Here is a 21,401-nt window from a genome sequence, read left to right on the forward strand (position 1 = left end):
TACAAAGAAATTTCAGGGGGAAGGAAGCTCTCACTCAGTATCTATAGAAGCTCCCCTGATCACCAGGAAGACTGAGTGCTTTGGCACCAGCACACCAGGTGGGCACAGGAACTGACAGCAGCAGAAGGGTTTCCTCCTCTGCCTGTGCACAGGCAAAGACCTACAGCCATCCTCTGATAGTTCCTGCAGGCATCTCCAGGCAGGGAAAGATGTGGGGGAACAGCTGCACTCAGCAACATGCTCCAGACCCTGCAAAGCCTTGTGTTATCTGCTCTGGTCACTCCAAACACAATATCCTCTGCCTTGTTCCCTCCACCCTAACAATCACCTTCCTTCTGTTCTTCCATCCTCCCCTTTTCTGAAGCTTCTTCTCCTTACACAACCATTCCCAGCCCCCTCTCCACTCTCAGTCTATCGACCTTACTTCCCAGACACTGGAGATGGAAGTAGTGTCAACCAGCTTTCTGCTCTGATACCTTCTCCAGTGTTCCTTGACTGAATCATTCCCTGATTGTCCATTTAATGTTAAGATCTAACTGTATCAGTTAATGATCTTTTAAGATTTAAAATCTGTGAAGTGATGAACTGTCCAGTTTCTATGGTCTCCTTTCTACTAGGACTTAACTCCTTGTATTCACCCCAGGTCCAACCTTCCCTGGTCTGTTCAATTTTCAACCTGACAAGGTCGAGTATCAGTCCCTGTTCCTCACTCACAACTTCCTCATCCATTTTATTGTCTTTGGTCCCTAGCAGTTCCAGCTGCTCTCTCTGCCCTTTACAACTCCTCCCTTTCCCTCCTCTGACACTGGAGCTGTGTCAGGCACTGGGGCTGCCAGTGATCCCCACGTCATGCTCAGCTGTACTGTCAGTACAGAACAGGGTTTGAATCCAGAGTATACCAAAGACCCCACAGATCCCATGCAAAAAGATTTCCTTCCTGTGAATGGCAGGAAATTGGCTCTGCTTCCCATTCTTGCATCTGTTTCATCTCAAGCCATGGCTGAAGAATGCATTGAGACCTGGGGAGTAATCACAGGTCTTGCAGTTCTTACTGATTTGAAGGAATGGAGGAGGGCAGTCTTCCTCTGCTCAGTTCTGCTGCCCACAGGCAGCAGCCTGGACCCAAAATTGCAGAGAAAGTCCCAATTCAATACCTCAAAGCTTAAGCCTGGAGAACCTTTGTCTAGGAAAATGGTCAACAATTTTAACCTTCAAGTCTCTTAAAAGAATAGGGCACCTGATAACCTGGCACCTCTGGAGAACTCTCATTCATAGTACAGAACCAGTCCTTCCCTGCCCTTTTTGTGATCCAACTTCAGCACAGGGGAGACATTCAGTCCTTCCAAAATCAGAATAAAATTTTTCCCAGCCTCATTTTTAAGAATAACAAAGTTAATGCTAGCTGAGACCTCCCAACGAAGAGGGAATGAAGTGTGAGACAGAATGACATTGGAAATTTCAGTCCAAAATGGCCAAGCAAAATTTTGCAGATTTAAATTAAAACAATATACTGGTATAAAGGGCTAAAAGGCAGCACTAGACAACCTTTCAATGAACCTCAGGGACTGAGTATGGTTTGTATGTTATTGTAGCTACTATTATTAGTGGCATTAGTAAAATTAGATTAGTACATGCAGCTGTTTAAACACTGGATATACATTAAGTATTCCTGTCTTGCCTTGGTAAGAGTACCTCAGACATATTCAGCACAGCTCACTCTGTATCAGAGTGGTGGTGGGCTTAGCTTTTTGAAAGCTGTCAGAGCTGCTGTGCTGCTCTCAAAGTCAGCCTCTCTCCTGCCTGGCTTCTTGGTCTAATCCAGAAGATTTTTGTAAAGTGTCTGTTCAGTGCTGCTCTTCCCTCTTAATAACATCACATCACTTCTCAGCATTTACCCTGAAAAATGTGCATACCTGGATGCTGAGCTTGGGGAAATCCTGCTTCCCATCTGCATCTGGTCTTGCCCTGTTCTCAGATTTACCTAAGGGAGGTGATGCTGGGCTTACAATTTTGAGGTGATTGGACATGATTGGCCCCATGGCAAATTGTATTAAGATGTAACATACAAATTAGACAAAGGCTTTCTTGTGTTGTCAGACTGTCCCTTCTCTGCTGAGTGGCATGAACAAGATCCTGAGCAAGTGCCTTTCCTTCAGGCAATAGGATTGCATCAGTTTGCAGCCACAGAAAAACTGACCCACTGTATGCAGAGCATCTTCAGATATATTGAAACACACTGTCGGGTAAGAGTCCTCCTTGGTAGTTTTAAAGACTTATATTGAAACATTACCAAGATTATAAAAGTGATTTTGCATTAGCTTTCTTTTCAGAGCAGAAAACTGTATCAAGCTAGAAATTATAGAACTATTTTCAAACTTTTAATTGTAATGTCATTGAAGGTTTTAATAACTATTCTAATTGAAGTGAGTACTAAATTATTAACTAAAATATTCTTGCATTTAAAAAAAAAAGCCTTTTAAAAATTAAAGCAATGTTAAGTTATGAAAGGGAGTAAAAAGAAATTTCTTATTTTCATCCAGCTCTAACAGAGAAGTGTGCATTTTAATTACATTTCAAATTCAAACTAGAAGTGTGAATTTTAGACCTTTAAGTGAAAAGGGATTTTTTTAGACATATCAAAAAATCATTTGCAAATAGAGGGAAGAGAATAATGATGTTGCATCTTGTACAGATATTTTTACTACAAAGTAATAAAAATGCTCTAAAATTATTAATGAAAGATGTAAATAGCTCATGTCTTGTCTTTGAGATCCTTAGTATCCTAATATAACCCCTTGGAACTGTTTTACTTTTATATTGCTGTGCTGGGATTCCAGCACACATTGGAGAGTTATGCAGAATGTAAATGTAGTGTCAAAGATTACAGAAAACCTCTGGGGAAATTAAGAGTTGTTTCTTATATGTTGTTATAGGCCTTAAGCTATTTTTTATGGGCATCTTGTCATTATTGTTTTGTATTTAAGTCTTTGGTGGTGGTAAGTGAATACATTCCGAAGGTAAGGATCACTCCTGTGAAATTCCAAAGGGATTATATTTAAAAGATTATCTTTTCTGAGACAGTTTTCTTGAAGATCTGTGGAATTACAGATAAAATTATGCAGATGTTCTCAGTATCTTACATTTCCATGTAACTGCATTACATTTTAAGGATATGTGAAACTCAGTTACTTTCAGCGGTAAAATTTCTGTTAACTTCAGTGAGCACAGTTTGTTAGCTTGCAGTTCATCCACACCTTTATGCAACTCATGGTCACTGCAGGTCACAGTTTGCTAGACATGCTGTTTCTGGAAAAAAACTATGGGTTGGGAGGTTTGCTTGCAAATATTTTGTTTGTTTGCTTTTATTTTTCCCTAAACTAGAAAGACATATAAATATTTACACATATTACAACATTTTCTTCGTTGTTTTTGTACTGTGTTGGTCTCTTTTCTTGTATCTTTGCTTGATGGAAGTGAACTTGCATTTCTTATTCCCTTGTGAAACTATGAACAAGAACATTTCATGTTTCCAGTGGAAATAGGAAAATAAAATGTAGGGGACCATTTCTTTATCCTTCAGCCACTTAAAAACAAATTTTAGTTTAAAGATTGCTGCCATATAAATTCAATGACTGTCAGAGGACATGAGACCTACATGAATTTACTATCCATGTTTTCCAGTCAAGGTGGATGATTACCTTTCTGATCATCACTTGTTACCAAACTTAGCATCTTGAATACGTTCACAATTATAATGAGCAGTGATGACTAATGCTTATTTATGTGTGAAAGATATTCAAATGAATCTAGGGAATACCACCTGCATTCACAGAATTGCTGTGTTACAGAGTTTATCAGGGTACCAATAGTCAGCTGCCTGCAGCTGGGGCCATGGGGTGCCACTTCCAGGCTAGTGACAAGGAAAGGTGTAAATCTTCCCTGTTCACGTGGCATGAAGGGATAGCAGTGCTGAGATAGCACACCTGGGGATAGCACAGCTGAGGGGGGTGGAACGGGGGGATTTACCAAAAAACCAGAATGAGGAGGTCAGTACATACATTGGATCTGAAAAACTAGGAAGCTTGCCTGTTGCAACGTTGGTGTGGGGCCCAGGACAAGGAGAGAGATGAGAACTGACTCCAAGTTCTCAGAAGGCTGGTTTATTATATTATGCTAATATATTATATTAAAAGAAATGACATACTAAAACTGTACTAAAGAAAGAGAAAGGATACATCAGAAGGCTAGACAAGAATGACCAGAGAGTCTGACACAGCTGGACTGGGATTGGTCATTAAGTAAAAACAATTCACATGGAATCAATCAAAGATGAATCTGTTGGTAAGCAACCTCCAAACTGCATTCCAAGCAAACAGATAATTATTATTTACATTTCTTTTCTGAGGCTTCTCAGCTTCTCAGGAGAAAATTCCTGGTGAAGGGATTTTTCAGAAAATATCATAGTGACACTTACCTTCAAAATAAATAATTAAAATAAAAGAAATACAAACATGGAGAATATCAGCACTGTGCTTTCATAACAAAGGAATGTAGCTCAATTCTGTATGTAGTGCGTAGGAATAAAATGTTCTGCACACCATAAACGAGGTGGAGAATAGAGCAGGGAGACTTTCAGTGTCAGATAGAGAGAAAAACTTCTGATCTGCTAAGGTATCCAAAAATGATCAGATGATAAAGAAAGAGAAAGTTCAAATGCATGCCAGTGTTTAATTGTTTTGTCTTTTTTCTTTGCTGCTTCTGGTAGGAAATATAAAGAAGTCTTGGTATTTTAGACCATTATGGAAAGGCTGTGTGCCTATTCACTTGCAGTACTAAGCATCCCTGAAGATTTCAAGGCTCATTTTTCAACTGATGAGGCTTGGCATGACATAGGACATGGAGGCTGGTTCACAGACTGGTCACATCTTCCATGTGAGGGCCTTTCAAATTAGGAACACACTGTGTGCAAGCACACCTCTTATTTGGTGGCATTTGGGGCACATGGAAAACTTCAGTGCCCAGCCTGGTTTCTGGCAGTGAACAGCCATGCTCAGACAGCTGATTTTGTGCTATTTTTCACATTTTTGTGAAAGTGAACAACCTACTGTGTCTTCTACACAATTGTGTGGCAACTGTAGCTCAATACTTGCTTTAATGGTCATTATTTTCTATCCTTCTTCATCTGGCTTCCAAAGGAAGTTGGCTTCTGGCACCACTTAAGCAGAAATAGTTTGTTAATTTGCTTCCCAAGTACTTTGTGATTGCTCTTTATAATAGGTGCTGCTGATGTAAATTGCTGTTATTATCATCAGTGACTCATTAATCCATTGGTTATTGATCTGCTAAAACTTCTTCATTTTAAATGAGAGGAATAAAGATTGTGCTGCAACCTGCATTTCAAGACCTCCATTGAAAGTTTAATTAAATGTATATGATTTGCAAGGAAAACAAGATGAATGAGGCGAATGCACTACATGTTTGGATTTTAACCCCCTGTTTTTCAAAACCCCCTATTTAGATATTCATGGTTTCTTTTAATCTTGACTACTTTGACCACCAGTGGAAGAAGAAGCTGCAAGACCAAAAGATAATTAATTTCTTTTCCACTAGGTGTGGAGGGATTGTACAGAAGTAACTTAGCTGACTCACACATGCCAAAAATTAAGCAAGATTAATTTAATTCTAAATACTTGACTTTGAAAATTATACTCAGGTCAATTCCCAAGTCAGCTTTTCTTATAAACTTATTAAACACTGAAGTGAAATAAAAATCAAACTCTCATTAATAGGGAAAAGTAGCAAAATATTAGCCCAGAAGAAACATCCAAACATTCTTATATTGCCACCTGTGAAAACAGGGGCAGCCTGGAACAGGAATGCTGACAGAAAATAACCCTGGCAGAAGAAGTGAGAGAGGCTGGGATCAAGCTGCAGAGAAATGGTGAACAGTGCAGGAAACCCACTGGGAAGGTCACAAGTTTCAGTAAGAGAGGCTGCCCTGGCCTGGAGCAGAGCCCAGTGGGGTACACGTGGAGCCAGCAGAGCCAGGTCCGGCTGGAGATCTACCCTGCCATTAAACACCAGTTACACAAAGGCTTGTTGGGATGAAGGCATAAAGCTCTTAGGAGTTGGTAGGAAAAAATGGCTGGATAAGCACAGCTTATATGGAATATCTATTGTTTGCTGCAAATGCGCTTTAATAATAGGGTAATTGGTTTCTTCCACTGAATTTGCCAATTGACGGCAAAAACAGTTCTGTAAAAGTCATCCAAGCAAAATAACGAATGGGAACAATTATTCTTCCTGAGTTGATTTTCTAAATTAAGACTCCCAGCAAAAAAGGCTGAGATTGCTTGCTTTAGCTAATGCTTTTTTCTTGTTTTCTTTTAATTTGTAGAGTACATGCTGTTTTGCAGTGCCACAGCTGCTAAATTGTGTATTCCTAGTTGGCTTAAATGTCTTGATCTCTCCCCATACAGAGGCAGATATAGATTGGCAGGTCTATTGATTGATTAAATGGTTTGTGAAAGTAAAAGTTAGGAAAGATCGTTGCTACTTTCTTTTAAATCAACATTTGCATTAATATAGCCATACAGGTATATTTATATAAATATATATTATAAATATATATTATATATATGCCTCTATATTTATATAAATATATCTCTTCAGCTTCATTACTCAAGGTCAGTGTGTTAAGCCTGCAAGGTATTGTCTTTTCACAAACTGCTAAGGCCAAAGATACCTTCAAATAAATTAGAATTTGCCTGACCCAACTTGTTGTATATCGAACAGGGCATCTAGGAAAAAGGGGCAAGAAGCTGATGGTAATGAGCCTTTGATTTTTACACATGCTTTCTTTGCTATAAATCAGCAGCTCTAACACACTTACAGCATTTTTCAAGTCATTTGTTGTGTTGGTCAGCTTTACATAGACAGCTTTGAAAATATAATTCTTAGAGTAGAAGCTACATGCCCAGTAAATTTAATTCTGGAAGACTTCTAATTTAGGAATTTCCATAGGGTCCTGGTGTTAGTTTTATGTACAGAGCACACAAAATTTCAGTCACAGCTGAGTACCTAACTGAAGTGTTTTCAAGTATCTGTATAAATATATATGTTATTTATCTATGAACTGAAGCACAAAATAATTGTTTTAATAGGATAGGTCTGCCCATGTTGAGGTAACCTGACCAAATAACTGTACATACAACAAATGAAGCAAACAAACTGTACTTAGAAATACTTTGTCATCCCAAAGGGAAGCTCAAAAGGAGATGGTGACACTGTGTGTTGAATATCATCCTGCTGTCAAAATTTAGTTTAACAAGATGTATTTCACCTTTCAAAGATTATTTCACTGGACATATTAATATGAAAAATGCTTCAGAGCTTTTCAGGGTGAGCACTCTGAGCCTTGCAGAACTCAGTATCCCCCTCTGATTCAATCTTCCACCAGCAGCACCAATGTCCCAGGGAATGGCAAACAGGCATTTTCAACAAAACCCACCAGTGGATAGAGGGCTGGAGCATCCCCATAGGTTTTGATTTCTTGGGCTCACTATTCAGACTACAAGGAACAAGCCCACAATGGTACTCAGGAAGTACCACTAAGGTTTCCTTATCCTGCCTGACAAACGAATGCCAGAGCACAAGACTTTCAGGGACTTTTGAGGCTGCCTCATTTGAACTTGTTCTATATAGCAGAAAAATCTGACTATTAATCCTCTGAGAAGCTTATTTGTAAGGAGGCATCTAAAATCACAGTGGGAATAGAAATGTGTGGTACTGCTGTGTATAACGAGCTTTACTTGCAGCACTTGACACGGCTTTGGGGATATCTGCTGCCACTGCCATCCCTGCAGTGCCCCTGGAGAGATGGGAAATGGATTCACACAGGAAGCACTAGTTTCATAGTCTAGGTAGTGGTGTCTTGGGCAGGGCACAGGGAATATTCCCCTGCCTGTCCTGGCAAGTCCTGATTCCCAGGAAAACACTGTTTTTCACCTTTGTCCATGGAGAATGCTTCGAAGACTTTGGGATGAATTAGAAATTGCAAATGTGTGAAATAGATAGTAGTGTAGTTTATTACTTAAGAGTTTGGATTTTTAGCATGGAGGTGGATAGAGGACAAGATGGAGGATTCTGGGCGTTGCCTGATCTTGTTCTTCTTGTTCTTCTTGTTCTTGTTCTTGTTCTTCTTCTTCATCTTCTTCTTCTACTCCATTTTCTGCTGTGTTGGTGGCACAGGGTGATTGGTTGGGAGGAGTCACAGTGCAGATGTTGTATGGTAGACAAATGGTTAGGTATTGGTAGATAAGTAGAAATAAAGTACATTTTAGGAATTAATTGGATGAAATGGCTTTAAAAGACCTTGAAACTGTACATCTTGTGACCCTTTTGCTGTCTTCTCCTTGTGCACTGTCTGGTGTAGACAATGCGCAAAAATTTCGATATAATAAAAAATAAATAGCAACTTGAAAACTGAAAAAAGTCCTGTTCATCTCTCACTCCTGGCACAAAGAACTTTATTAGGGGTCTCCTATGTTGGGGGCCCCAAAGGGGTTTTGCTCAGTGTCTCATTGTCACAGCATAACACAGTTTCAGATGTCACCTTGTACAAAGAAATCTTGCTCTAAACCCGATTTTTGGTAAGATGAACAGAGAAACTCTGCCTGAATTTTATGTTGGATGGACAACAAAGGCTGCTTCTTAGGAATGTCAAAGTAAATAAATACTTTTTGGCACAAATCCTTTCATTTCACAATGCTCCTAGAACTCAACTCCTCCTCTGCAAGAATAGTTGACACACCAGTGGTGAGACATGATTGGAGCAAAACTGTCATTTTTTTCCCTTTTCTTGTGTGTTAATTTTGTACTAGGTAACATCATCTGGAAAAGACTTCATGGGTGCAAAGAATTGCAATTTCTTCCCCAGAAAGCTAACAATACCAAAAAAGGAAAGGATATATTTTTGGTGAACAAGTAATGAGGAACATTAGAGACAGATCATAAAACAAAGAAGAGAAAGTGATGATAGATATGGCCTTTAAAATGTGTGTCTTCTTTAGTTGTGTTTGTTTTATTATGTAATTTCTTAACTGTTGCTGATTTTGGCACAATTATTGTAACTAGTCTGTAAATTTTCGTATACTTAGCTCATGACCCTTTGAATATTGCTTTGTGTTTTTCTCAAGCATTGATTTCAGCTAAGAATGCATTCAAGCTTCTTCCTCCCATTTTCTTTCTCTCTTGATTTTTCTAAGTGCAATGGGATTATTTATGGATCACTGGATAATTTCAGATAGTGTTTGGGTTTTAAAAATGGTTCCTAGTCTAAATTACTTCAGCGTTGCAGTGAAAAGATTTTTTTAAAAATAAGATTGCCTTTAATATGTGAGTTCCCATCACTTGCAGAGATATCCTGCAAGTAAAAGCCAGAATTTCTGAGAACTGAAGTTCTTGGTCCCCTACCAAGCTGTCTAGCTTGGAAAATGTTTCATAATGTTTGGCACCTAAAGCTATTTCCTGCAAGACAGGGAAATATCTAATCAGACTCCAATTTATCTACACAAAAATTGTTATGATGTAGTTAGAAATAAAAGGCACAGTAAATAACATTAATTCAGAGATGAAGCTAAAATATACTTATTATACTTGCATTCCTCTTCGACCATAAATTAAGTAACTCAACAGTGCCATAGGATTCATATATCTACTGTCTTCAACAACTGTTTACCTGGGCTTTTGCTTTGTTGGTTTTATATTGCTTGCTTCAGAAACAGATTCACTTGCTAATTTTTTTATTCTTGCTTCCTGATTACATTCATGGCTTTCAATACGTTAGCAATTGGTAAAAAAACTCAGCTGAATGAAAATTAAACCAGTTACTTCCAGTTCAATTTGAAGTCGTGTCTTTCAGCTAGCTTTTTGATTCATTCAATACTAAATCCTCATTTTCTGTATATATTTTTCTCTAAATGTAGTCTGGGTTTGGTTTATGATAAGCACTACTGTATGACATTTTTATATGAATCTTGTCATATATGAAATATGAATTTTGTAGATGTTGACACCAAGACCTGAAATGTCTCACAAGGTAAAATCGAAAAAATCCTCCTTGCCAGGTTTTTCCTTCAGTGGATATAGTGTTTATAAAGATGCTGGGCTGATAATGCAGAATGGAGCTTATTTTTCTGGGAGACCTGCCCAGCACCACCACAACCACCACCAGCAACTTCTTCCTCATTTCTATGCTGATGCTCTTGACTCTGAGGTGAAGTACCCTCATCTAATGAGGCAGCTCATTAATTGTCGGGTTCGGCTGTCTGTCTCTGCCCCGACACGGGTAGAGTGGTTCTTGGGTGGCACACGAGGCAAAGGACGAGTCTGGACTCTTCAGCTTTTCGATCTTCAGGTTGTTTATTATTTCTTATCTACAAAATTTTCTGTCTGCCCAACAGAGGTCTGATCTGCAAGCAGTCACAGGCACTCTCTGACCACCCACGGGGCGGTCATGTCTTTTTATACTAAAATCTACGTACACAATATTTACCTTTATTTCCCAATGCTTTTCACCCATGTTAGCAAGTGCACCTTCACCAGAAACCAATCCCCAAGTGCCAACATCATCACAGGAGATGGAGGACAAGAAGAAGAAAGAAGAAGGACGAGACACGCCCTGATCCCTCCATCTTGTCTCCATAACCCCCCTGTACCAAAAACCTTAAAGTTTATATTTCACCCTATAAATGTGTCTCTTTTACACCTTGTACTCTAAAGTGATTCTCTTGTCCTCAAACTCTTGTTACTTCTGTGGATGGATCAAAATCAAGCCACCAAACACTCTTGGCAACATTCCAGGATTTTCGAGACCCCCAAGGGTTCTCCTGGCATCTCTGGACATCGGGAACGATGTGCTGAGATCCCACAATTAATCACTCTGGGTGTGGCCTTCTAAAGCTATTGCTAGAAAAGGTACTGAAGTGTTCCCGTATGGATGTTTGACCACTGTGAAATTTACCCAGATCAAAAGTACATTTTGCAAAGTAAATAAAAAACCACTGGGTTGTGGTAAGTTGCATTGGCAATAGTGATGTAGGGAAAGAGGATTTCGCATATTAGAAGCATTTTTATGATCTGTCAGGCAAATTAACTTTCTATAGAGCTAAGCCTGCCAAACTTTGCTAAAGTTGTGAATTATTACAACTTGTAAAACAACAGTGGGAAGCTCTCAGTCCATGAAGTGTCTCTGGAACAATGCAGATTTCAAAGTTCCCACATTTAGCCTGAGTTTATAAAAAGATTTAAGTGCCAGCTCATTTTAGGTATGTACTTGACTCCATCCCTGTTCACCTAAGCACCTTTGCTTTAATCCCATAAAAATCAAAGAGAATGTTCTCATACTTAGGTACAAATGGAAGTACCTTGGTAGGTCTTAGTGGTGTGTGTGGCTCCTGAGTGGAATACACCACATAACAACCTGCTATTTGAAACTGTAAACCTGGAAGAGAAAACTCAAATTTGCTTTGTAAATTTAACAGCTTGAAGGTCACATCCTGGATAAAAAAATCATCGCCTGTTCAGTGGTCTGGGTGATTTGGGGTTTTTTATCATTGGTGAGGCACTGGAGTGTTAAATGAAAAACCCACTGCTGGAGGCAAGAGGGAGAAGCTCTTGGCTGGAGGGGAGGAGGAGATGCAAACTCTTTATTTGACAATGTCAATTAGTTCATAGGTTGGACTTGATGATCTCAAAGGTTTTTTCCAACACAGTTGATTCTGTGGTTCTGTAATTGTACCAGAAATGTCTCCCAAGGAAGGACTGGCCAAAGGGCTGTACTCTGCAGCACACTGAACTTGTCTAACAAGGTCACAATTCAAAAACTGACTCACTTCTTTATCACCACGACTATTGATTGATTATAAAGTCTAGACACCCTGCGGCTATCTATAATAAGACAGTCTGAGACCGTGTTTTTTACAACTCCTTCCACCCATTTAATAAATACTGTATTATTCTTCATGAAAAATCAGGTGGGTAACTTCTGAAATTGCCATAAAATGTTCTCCCCTCATTCCCATCCTCTCCCATCCATATACAGATCATAAGAGCATCTGTGACTTCAGAGGATCTCATTTCTAAAATTAAAAGAGAGATGTACATATGCCTTTGTATCTGTATCTAAATATATATGAGTAGTGAGTGTGTATTTGTGTTTGACCATACAATGTGTAGATACTTTGTGTGTGTGTGTGTGTGTGTCTGTGTCTGTGTGTGTGTCTTATTCTTGTTATTGCTGGAAAGATGCAGATTGGCCTGGAAACCCCCTTGCTGTCAGGAGCTGAGTGACAGCTCTCCTCACAGACAGAGCTTTGTTTCTCTGAGGCCACTGTCACCAGCTCTGTGTAATTGGTTTGCATTCCTGCCATGGCACAGGGAACCTTCTGCCTGAATGTCTCGAGGGAGCAGGACAAATCAAACACTGAGAAGCTCCCAAGGACAGAGTGCCCACAAGGATCCATGGCTGCATCTTTCCTGCATCTTTCCCAGGCAATCCTGCCCGGGGAACACCAGCATGGGAAGCAAACACCCTGCCAGGAAGTATATGAGCTTTAAAGCTGTGCTGTTTTACAGCTCACTGCCCCTAGACTGAACACTGTCATTAGTTTTGATCTACTGAATGAACAGAGGACAGAATATACCTAGATTACTTATGGCTTTTAGAATTGTTCTTTTCTGTTTTATTGTTTAAAGTTGGTTTTACTTTCACACAGTTGATTTTAATTAAATAGTTATTAGCTCAAACTGAAAAGAATAATTTCGAGATGGTTGTATGGATACTTGGTTTTACTTTATTTCCAGCAGTATAAAAATCACAAAGTTGCAGGTACATGATCTTCCACTAAAAAGGAGTGGATGAGGTTATAATTCTATCCTTTCTACCCACCTTCATGTTTATCTCTTATCACTGATGGGAATAATAGTGTTTATTAATTGAATTGATTCTATTTTGGTTACATTGAAAATATTTTGTGGGATAAAGACACCTAGTGTAAACGCTGATGGTATTGGATTTTATTGATTATAAAATATAACTTCCAGAACTTGGGATATGATTTACACACTTATTAAGTGACAGAGAGAATGCAGCCTACACTTTGGTATTTAACTCCTATGTAATACCAAATCTGATTCAAGCTGATGAGTAAATGACACACATAGGGCAGCCACATGAAGTCAGCATGTTCAGTCCTTTCTAGAAAGCCCTGGATCAAAAAGGGATTCCACCTGTGTGGTTTAGGGTATTCACTGCAGTGTAAGGTTGCATCTGCTCTTAAAGAGTACAGAGATTTGCTCATAAAATTTACGTTATTAAGGTTCAACAACTAACTGTGTGTCCTCCTTTTGCTATAAAGAAGTTGATGATGGCAGAATAAACCCAGATTTCATATTTCAGCCTAGACATTTAAGCTTTTTCCAGGAAAACAGACTTACATTTTCCTGAGCATGACATTATCAATAAAAGTAGCCTGTCTTCCCAAGACAGCAAACTAGTAAGAAGGCTAAAATAATCAGGCACTCTCTGCTTGACATTGCTGGGAAATTTCTGAACCCTAAGGATAAACAAGCTTGAAAGATGCTCTAGTTTAACCCCAGTAGGCAGCTGAGTCCCCCACAGCCACTCAGCAGAGAAGAGATTCTGAAGGGCAAAAGTGAGGAATTAGAGGTTGAGATAAAGGCAGTTTAATTGGTAAAGCAAAGCTGCACACATAAGCAAAGCAAAATAAGGAATTAATTCATTACTTTCAAATGGCAGCCAGAAAGACTGGCAGAAAAGTAGGACTCCCTTGTGCATAACAGTGACTTGGGAAGACAAACACCATAACTTCAGATATCCCCGTTCCTCCTTCCTCCTGACAGCTTCTATTTCTGAGCAAAAGGTTATACAGCATAGGATCTCCCTTTGGCCAGTTGGGGTCAGCTGTTCCCTCTGTGTCCTCTCCCAATTTCTTGTGCACTCCCTGCTCACTGTCAGGGCAGTCTTAGAAGAGAAAATGCCTTGATGCTGTGCAAATGCTGCTCAGCAACAGCTAAAACACGAGTGCATTACCAACACTGCTTTGGTTACAAATAAAAAATATAGCACCATACCAGAGAATGTAAAGGAATTAACTCTATCCCCACTAAAACCAAGACAAAGGAACAGGAGTCTCCAGCCTAGAGATGAGAACAGAGACTTCAGAAGGGTCAAGCTTTATCTCCCTCTTTCTTTGACTGCTCATGCATGAAGAAGTTGTTGGATGAAAGATATGAGAAATTCGCTAGGAGGGATCCGCACTCGGCCTTTCAATCTTCATTCTTCCTCCTGGCATCATAACTTCTGTGTTGTCTTCTTCATAATGACCCAGATTCAGAGGTGTCTGCCCTGGAGTCAATAAATTGAATGTATGCCTTAAAATTCAGACTTTTCCTTTTATTTAATAGGGGTGAAATTCTGCCTCAGGATCCTGGGATAATAAATGAGCTGCCTTGAGTTGTGCTCTACAATTGCAGTGAACAATTCATACAAATCTGTTGGATAAGTACCTGGTTAAATCAATATTCTTTCATTTTTCATTTACAGTCTTTATGCTTATGATTTGCAGCCTGTTTAGCTGAGTCACATTTAACTTTTCTGCTTTTGGGTAGTTGTGAAACTTGAAAAGAGTATTCCCATGCAATGCAAATTTCCTTGTATGTGTTAGCATTAAAGATGGACGTACTGTTTTTCCAAAGCAGCTCTAGTAATGTCAAGTAAAATGCGTAACAATGAGTAACCTTGCTTAAAACAGAAATTTTCTCCTCTGAAGACCCTCTCCCTTATGAGACTATGTCAGAATGTGTCCATCAAACCTCCTGGTGCTAAACTGAATTTCTGATGCAGGAATTTTTTTCCACCCAAAATGACAACATTTCATGGGAAACTTCTCTCATTCCCTTTGGTTCTCAGCCAGAATATTTTAGTTTCTAAAATTATTTGTGATGAACAGTGACAGTCAAACAGTGGGTGTTTTCTCAGAAGCCTTCTACAGGAAGATAGGGCCTGGTTGGAGATAGACAACTTCTGGGGCTGAGAGTGAAAGGAACTTGAGGTCTCTGAAGGGCTGGAGAGAGAAATTTCTAAAGACAAAGAGGGGAGAGTACAGAGTTTGCTGCAAGTCAGAAGCCAATGAATTGGCTGAAAACAAACCAGAGAGCAAAGACCTCAGAATCAGAAAGCTGTTTATAAAGTTCTTTGGATTTGGTTCCCTCTAAGCAGACCCATCTGAACATTCTGGCTGACAGAGGTCCCATTGCACAGCATTTTGTCTGTTCTAAATGTGATTTTTAAAATACTCCTGAGAGTGGGAAAGTTCTTTGCATCAGACACTGGTGTTAATGGTTCTAACAACTTATGATCGTTAAGCAGAAATATTTTGCTCTTCCATTTTACCTGGCAATTCATGGTCCCATAGCTACAGCAGCTGCTGGTACTTGGAGGAAAACCAGAGCAGTGCAACCACCTCGTGCTGCACACGTGTCACTGACTGCCCCACATCAGTATGGACAGGCTGGTGCAAAAGTCAGAAATGTAAAGAAATGTAAACAGTTGTTGTTCTGTTGTCCTACAGATACTGTGGACAATCCTTTGTAATCTCTGAATAACATGACTTGTTATTTTCTCTTCTTTTAAAAATGCTTATTTCTTATCAGTCCATAATTCATTTTGACTCCAGACATAAAACACATTTGGTTTCTGTTATCTCTAAGCTTGCAGTGAATATACTATGCAAATGTACAAGCAGTGTGAGCTCAGACACTCAAAATTCTTCTAGGTGTTTTTTTAGATTGTCAAGCACCAGGATTTTAATCTAGACTTTACTCCATGAAATGCAAAGGTGTTGCCTGCTCAGCTTGAACAGTCTCTTTTTCCCCTTTTCTGTCTCCAAACCACATTTTAAAAGAGGAGGTCTTAGAAGACAGGAAGGGTTTGAAGATCCTGGCCATCTGAATATTTGGCAGTAATGGTGACAGCACAGACACACTGGAAGGGATGCAGTGGGTAAGTTCCTGTGTTTCTGCAAAGATAAAAGGTCTATACTTTACAGCCAAACTGAAGGGACTACTATTACTACTATTACTACTTGTACTCCCCAGGATAATTTTTCTCACATGTCTATTTTGCATGCAGTCACACAAAAATCTGTACTTTTCTAATGTAATTTGGTTTCTCCAGCTTCATTGTGTTTATTACACATGCTCTCAATCAGAAATTGGGTAGTGGGCACATGTTTTTTCTCATACATTGGCTGCAATCAGCAGTGGTCTCCTTATTCGCTTTGTTGCTGTTGAAGCTATGTGGAGTGCAACTTGCTTTTGAGGGGTGTTGCTGTTAATTCAAGTGGACAAGCACAACATTATAATTCACAGCAGTACAGCTGTGTCTTGTCTGTTTTGGGCTTACAAACTTGTGGAAGAAATGTTTAAAATATATTGCTCACTAGTTGCAGGAAAAGTTTTACATTGGAGTGGGCATTAGGGAAACTCCCATGTAATTTCTTGAAATTGTCAGTACTTGAAATTTCTTCCACCTATCTCCACCTAGTCTGTTCTTTGGGGTGTGTATTTGCTTTTCTTTTCTATAAGAAAGCACCAAATACATTAGCCAACCTGCAGAAGCAAAATTGCCTCAAAATTGCCTCTTTAGTAGTGGTGGGCCTGATAAATCCACATTCTCTTAAGTGTCGTAATTCCTTTCTTCTTTCTGAATTGAAAGAGGCCTCTCTGCATCACTGTATTTCTTTTACAGATTATAAAGAGCTTTAATAAAATCCTCCCTTTTGTAGTCAGGGTACAGAGCATTTTGTACCCTGCTTCTCTTCTCCCTTCTCCAGAGATTTGCTGTGCCAGCAGGGCCATGGTCCATTTTTGCACTGGGAGGCTCTTGGCCTCCCAAGGGAACAGCAGTCTCACCTTCCTGAGACCCAGTGCTCCAGACACTGCCTTCTCCTTGCCTCACACAGGTGCTGAGACTATTGCAGGTGTTTGAATGTGTAGATTCACCTGTCTGTGTGTGTTCCCCTCCTGATCACAACATCCAGGCAGGCACAAGCAGCCGCGGCACCGCTCATGCCGCCGAGTGTCCCACGTAACAACCAGGACACTGCTCTGTAGCTTTCCTTTGAGCATCCAGAGATTTAAATGTTTACTTCTCTACAGTGACAGCATCATAACTCTGCGTTTTAGCATCTGCAGCTTCCAAATTTTTTATCATCAAGGAGTAAGTTGGATAAATTAATCCCAGCTGAGCTAGACGATGACACATTGGTGCCTTCCCTGCTGGTGGATGCTCTTTCCACTTCATTTTCTTCTAATGCAGACAGCATTGGTACAAGAGAGGAAGGGGATCCTTTTCTTGCAAAAGAGTATTTTTTCAGACCTTTGTCTTTAAACGGAGTTAAAATTCTTGACTGCCTGCTAGTATATTTATTTTCTTCAACTCAGTTGAAGATTTTATCCTTACTGTTTTTTTTTTTTTCAAGGCTTAGATTGCATCTGCCTGGTAAAGGCATGTTTTTATGGATGATATGTGAGATTTAGAATTTTAATTCCCTCATTTTTTAGATACATATGTTCAGTAGCATCTTTCTTTTCCTGTGAGGAAGGTCACCCCCACGTAGTTTTTCATGTACATGGCTAAAGGCCAGACCCGCTGGTCACTTCTTCCTCTTTATAGTTATCTTGAGGAATGTCAAATGGTTAATTTTTGCTTCCTGTAAGGTCTCATGTATAGAAATAGCCCCTGGTGAACTGCTCCCACAGCCACAGAGCCAAGAGTGCAGCTTTGTAACAAATGCTTCAGTTTTGCTTTCAGACCATTTTCAGCATTACAGTTGTAATCCTTGACCTGCCTTTCCCTGGTGAACCTTTCATGCAGAAATGCCATGTGGTAATTCATATGCTTTTTATTTTTAACACATATGCAAATATGTATGACTGGGCAGTGTATGAAAAATATATCTGGAGAGCAAAGGAGTTTTTGTTTGTTTTTGTTTAAGCTTTCAGTGGTTTCTTTTTTTACACACAAGGCATTTTTTTCTGCAGACTTCTGCATAAAATTGAGTTGTGAGTCCCTGGCAGTGAGGATGTTGTGGTGAGAGGAAGGCATATGAACATATAACCTCCACAAACATAATGAAAAATATTGGAAATAAAAATGAGGAGAGCAATATTCAAAGCATCTAGGGTTAAACCTGTGTTCCTCTATTTCCTTTTTTTTATGACTGGAAGAACTGAACTCTTCCAACTTCTTAAATAAGAAGGACACAGTAATCTTTATTTAATGTATTTTTCAAGTAATCCCTTTAGCACAGAGACTGTCCCTAGGTCTGTATTTGTGCAGTGGCTAGTAAAATCAAGAATCCTAATTTTTAGATTGGTTTTGTGTATTTAATAAAAGAAGTACCCACTAATCCTCTGTGCACTGTGGAGGAGGGAGCCAAATAAAGCTCCAAAACCAGTGAGCTCTTGTCTAAGAACAAAGAACACACAGGGGGGCCCAGGTGTCTTCACCTGGTATCTTGGCATCATAATGAAAACCTACTTCCTTTTTCTTCCACACCTGTATCCCCATTCAGAGCACCACTGCACCTACTACTAATACACTCTTTGTTTTTGATACTCCAATAAGAAGATATATCACACTTGCAGCTGGATAAACCATGCTCTGCTCATAAGGTAAGTAAAGATGGATAAAAATAAGTTGTGATTAATTTTTATTTCTATGTGAAAAAAACCTTGCTTTTCTGGGTGGTCACTTCTCCATCAACAATTACCCATTTTACTTACCTGCAACCACGTATTTTGCATAAGAATTTACTTTGGGCACTTGCTAGAGCATCTTACTAGCTGCAAGATTACTTCCCATAGTTAATGTTCAGTAAAGTAATCAGTGTGTTGGTGATCACCTTTATAGTAAATTTCTAGACCTTCAAGCCACACAAAACCAATTTATTTTCAGCAAAATAGATGTGAAGAGACTGCTCATAATTCACATGACAAAAGATTGTTATCTGAGGGGATGTTAATTTCATTAATTGGGTATGTAAGTGCTTCATGGTGTTATCAATTTTCTCACCTTGTCTGTCATGAAATCTAATCAGCTCCTTTCTTTAGTGTTTATATTTTTTCCTCTAAATGGAAAGTTCTCATTAATGGGAACCCACTTTATTTTTCTGAGTTGTGGAAATGCACAGCAGTCAGGTCTTACTTTAATATTTTCATTGCTTGCTTTGCACAGGTGTCACTGTCATATTTTCTGGAAAAATCCCTTCGCCAGGATTTCTTCTCCTGAGAAGCTGAGAAGCTTCAGCTTCTCCTGTGTTTGCTGCTCTGGAGTGTGATCTGGAGATTATTTATCAAACATGAATTGTTTTAACTTAATGGCCAATCACAGCCAGCTGTGTCGAGGCTCTGAGGAGTCACAAGTTTTTATTTTTTATCTTGTTAAGCCTTCTGTCGGTATCCTTTCTTTTTCTTTAGTATAGTTTTAGTACAGCATTCTTTAATATAATATAATATAATATAATATAATATAATATAATATAATATCATAAAATAATAAATCAGCCTTCTAAGAACATGGAGTCAGATTCACTCATCTCTCACCTCGTCCTGGGGACCCTGACAAACTCAACACACAGGCAGCTTATCTAGAGCACTAGCAGGAGAAGAGCAGATCCCATTGACCAAAGGCAGAATGTTTGGGGAGGAAAAAAGCCTTCGAGGACACCTCAGAATAGAGTTATCCATTTTTATTAGCACCTAGTACATTCAACCTGACTTTTTGGACAATGGAACGTGGTTTATCCAAGCTGTAATGCAGATCTGTTACCTTCACTCACAGGCTTCCCTACTTGTAAACCCTTGTTTGTTATCTCCTGCTCTGGCTGCTGTAGCAGCTCTGGTTCTGTGCAGGCAGTTTCCCTGCCAAGCCCCCTTTGGAAACCTTGAGCTTCTGAGAGTCTTTCTCATGACCAAGATTTCACATCAACTACAGTTTAAAAATGCCCTTCCAGCTGGAAACACTGCTCTGATCACTGGAATGTGTTAGTCTGGAGCAAGGGAGCTGATGCAAAGTTTCACATTCATCTCTGGACTTCTGTAAGGGGTGGATGACAGTGATTTCAGGACACAATGACAAAGAAATAACTTTTCCTAGCTTATTTTGGGTGTGTATTTTTATTTGTTTTCCTAATCTGTATTAAAAATTCTTCAAGGGCAAGAAAAGGGCAACAGCAGACACGCATCAGCAAGGAATTCAATGAGATGTTGTAGCAAATTAGTTCATTACACATGATTGAATCATTAAAATGGCAAAATACCAAGCTTGGCTGTAGAACATAGAGTTTAATCTGAATATATATGCAAGCCTGAGGAATTGGGTTCATTATCTTTTAGGTTTAACTGTTGATGTGAATTTTAGAAACAGCATAGTGCAATCTTTGCACATATCTGAATGATTGTGATTTTTTTTGTTGTTTTGTATGGAAAAAATGACAATATTATTAGTTCTGTCACATCTATACAGTCTTGAATAATGATGGGGTTTTTTCCTTATTTTTTTACTACTGACTCTTTTAAGCTTGTGTTATTTTTATATGTCATGGATCATGCAGAAATGGCCTGCTCAAGAAGTAAGCTCATGCTTCAACAGACAGGCACAATCAGTGCTAAAACTTAAAATATTTTTACCTGTCTCTTTTGTAGCATTTGCAAAAAAATATACCATGACACAAATAGTTAAGCTTCCCATTAAATATCATTATGCTTGCTCCAAATGAATGAATTATTCTGATCTGATGAAACTGTGAGAAAGATTTATTCTCATTGAGGAGTAAAGTTAATGGAAGAAGTGTTTGTTGAGACTATGTGATGAAAATGTACTGCCTTCAGAGTTCATGTTGGCAGCTATTCAGACTCTTCCTTTCTACTTGCAGGAGAGTCCTGGCAGTTGTAATATTTTGCATATTAAAAGTAAATTCTATTACATTAAACAATGTGGACTGAATGTTGCAGTCCATTAGGCCAAAGAAAGAATGTGTAATTTTATTTCCATATAATTCCACTGGATTTATACTAGCATTAATTAGATAGGATTTAGTCACTTGGGATACAGCCCAAATTTTGTTATGCATTAGCATTTTTTCCAAGCCACCAGTTTTACTCTTATTTGACTAGTTAAAAAATAGAATCAAACCCTTAATTTATTAAAATATAGCCAAAACCTCTTATCCTAGTGTATCTGGGGATCCTGCTTGTTTGCTTAAAACCAAAACAAGTTCTGTCAATACACCTACAGACGACCAAAAGTTCATTTT

Source organism: Agelaius tricolor, unplaced genomic scaffold (assembly GCF_023055355.1).
Source record: "Agelaius tricolor isolate 1412-34295 unplaced genomic scaffold, bAgeTri1.0.p SCAF_7, whole genome shotgun sequence".
NCBI lineage: Eukaryota > Metazoa > Chordata > Aves > Passeriformes > Icteridae > Agelaius > Agelaius tricolor.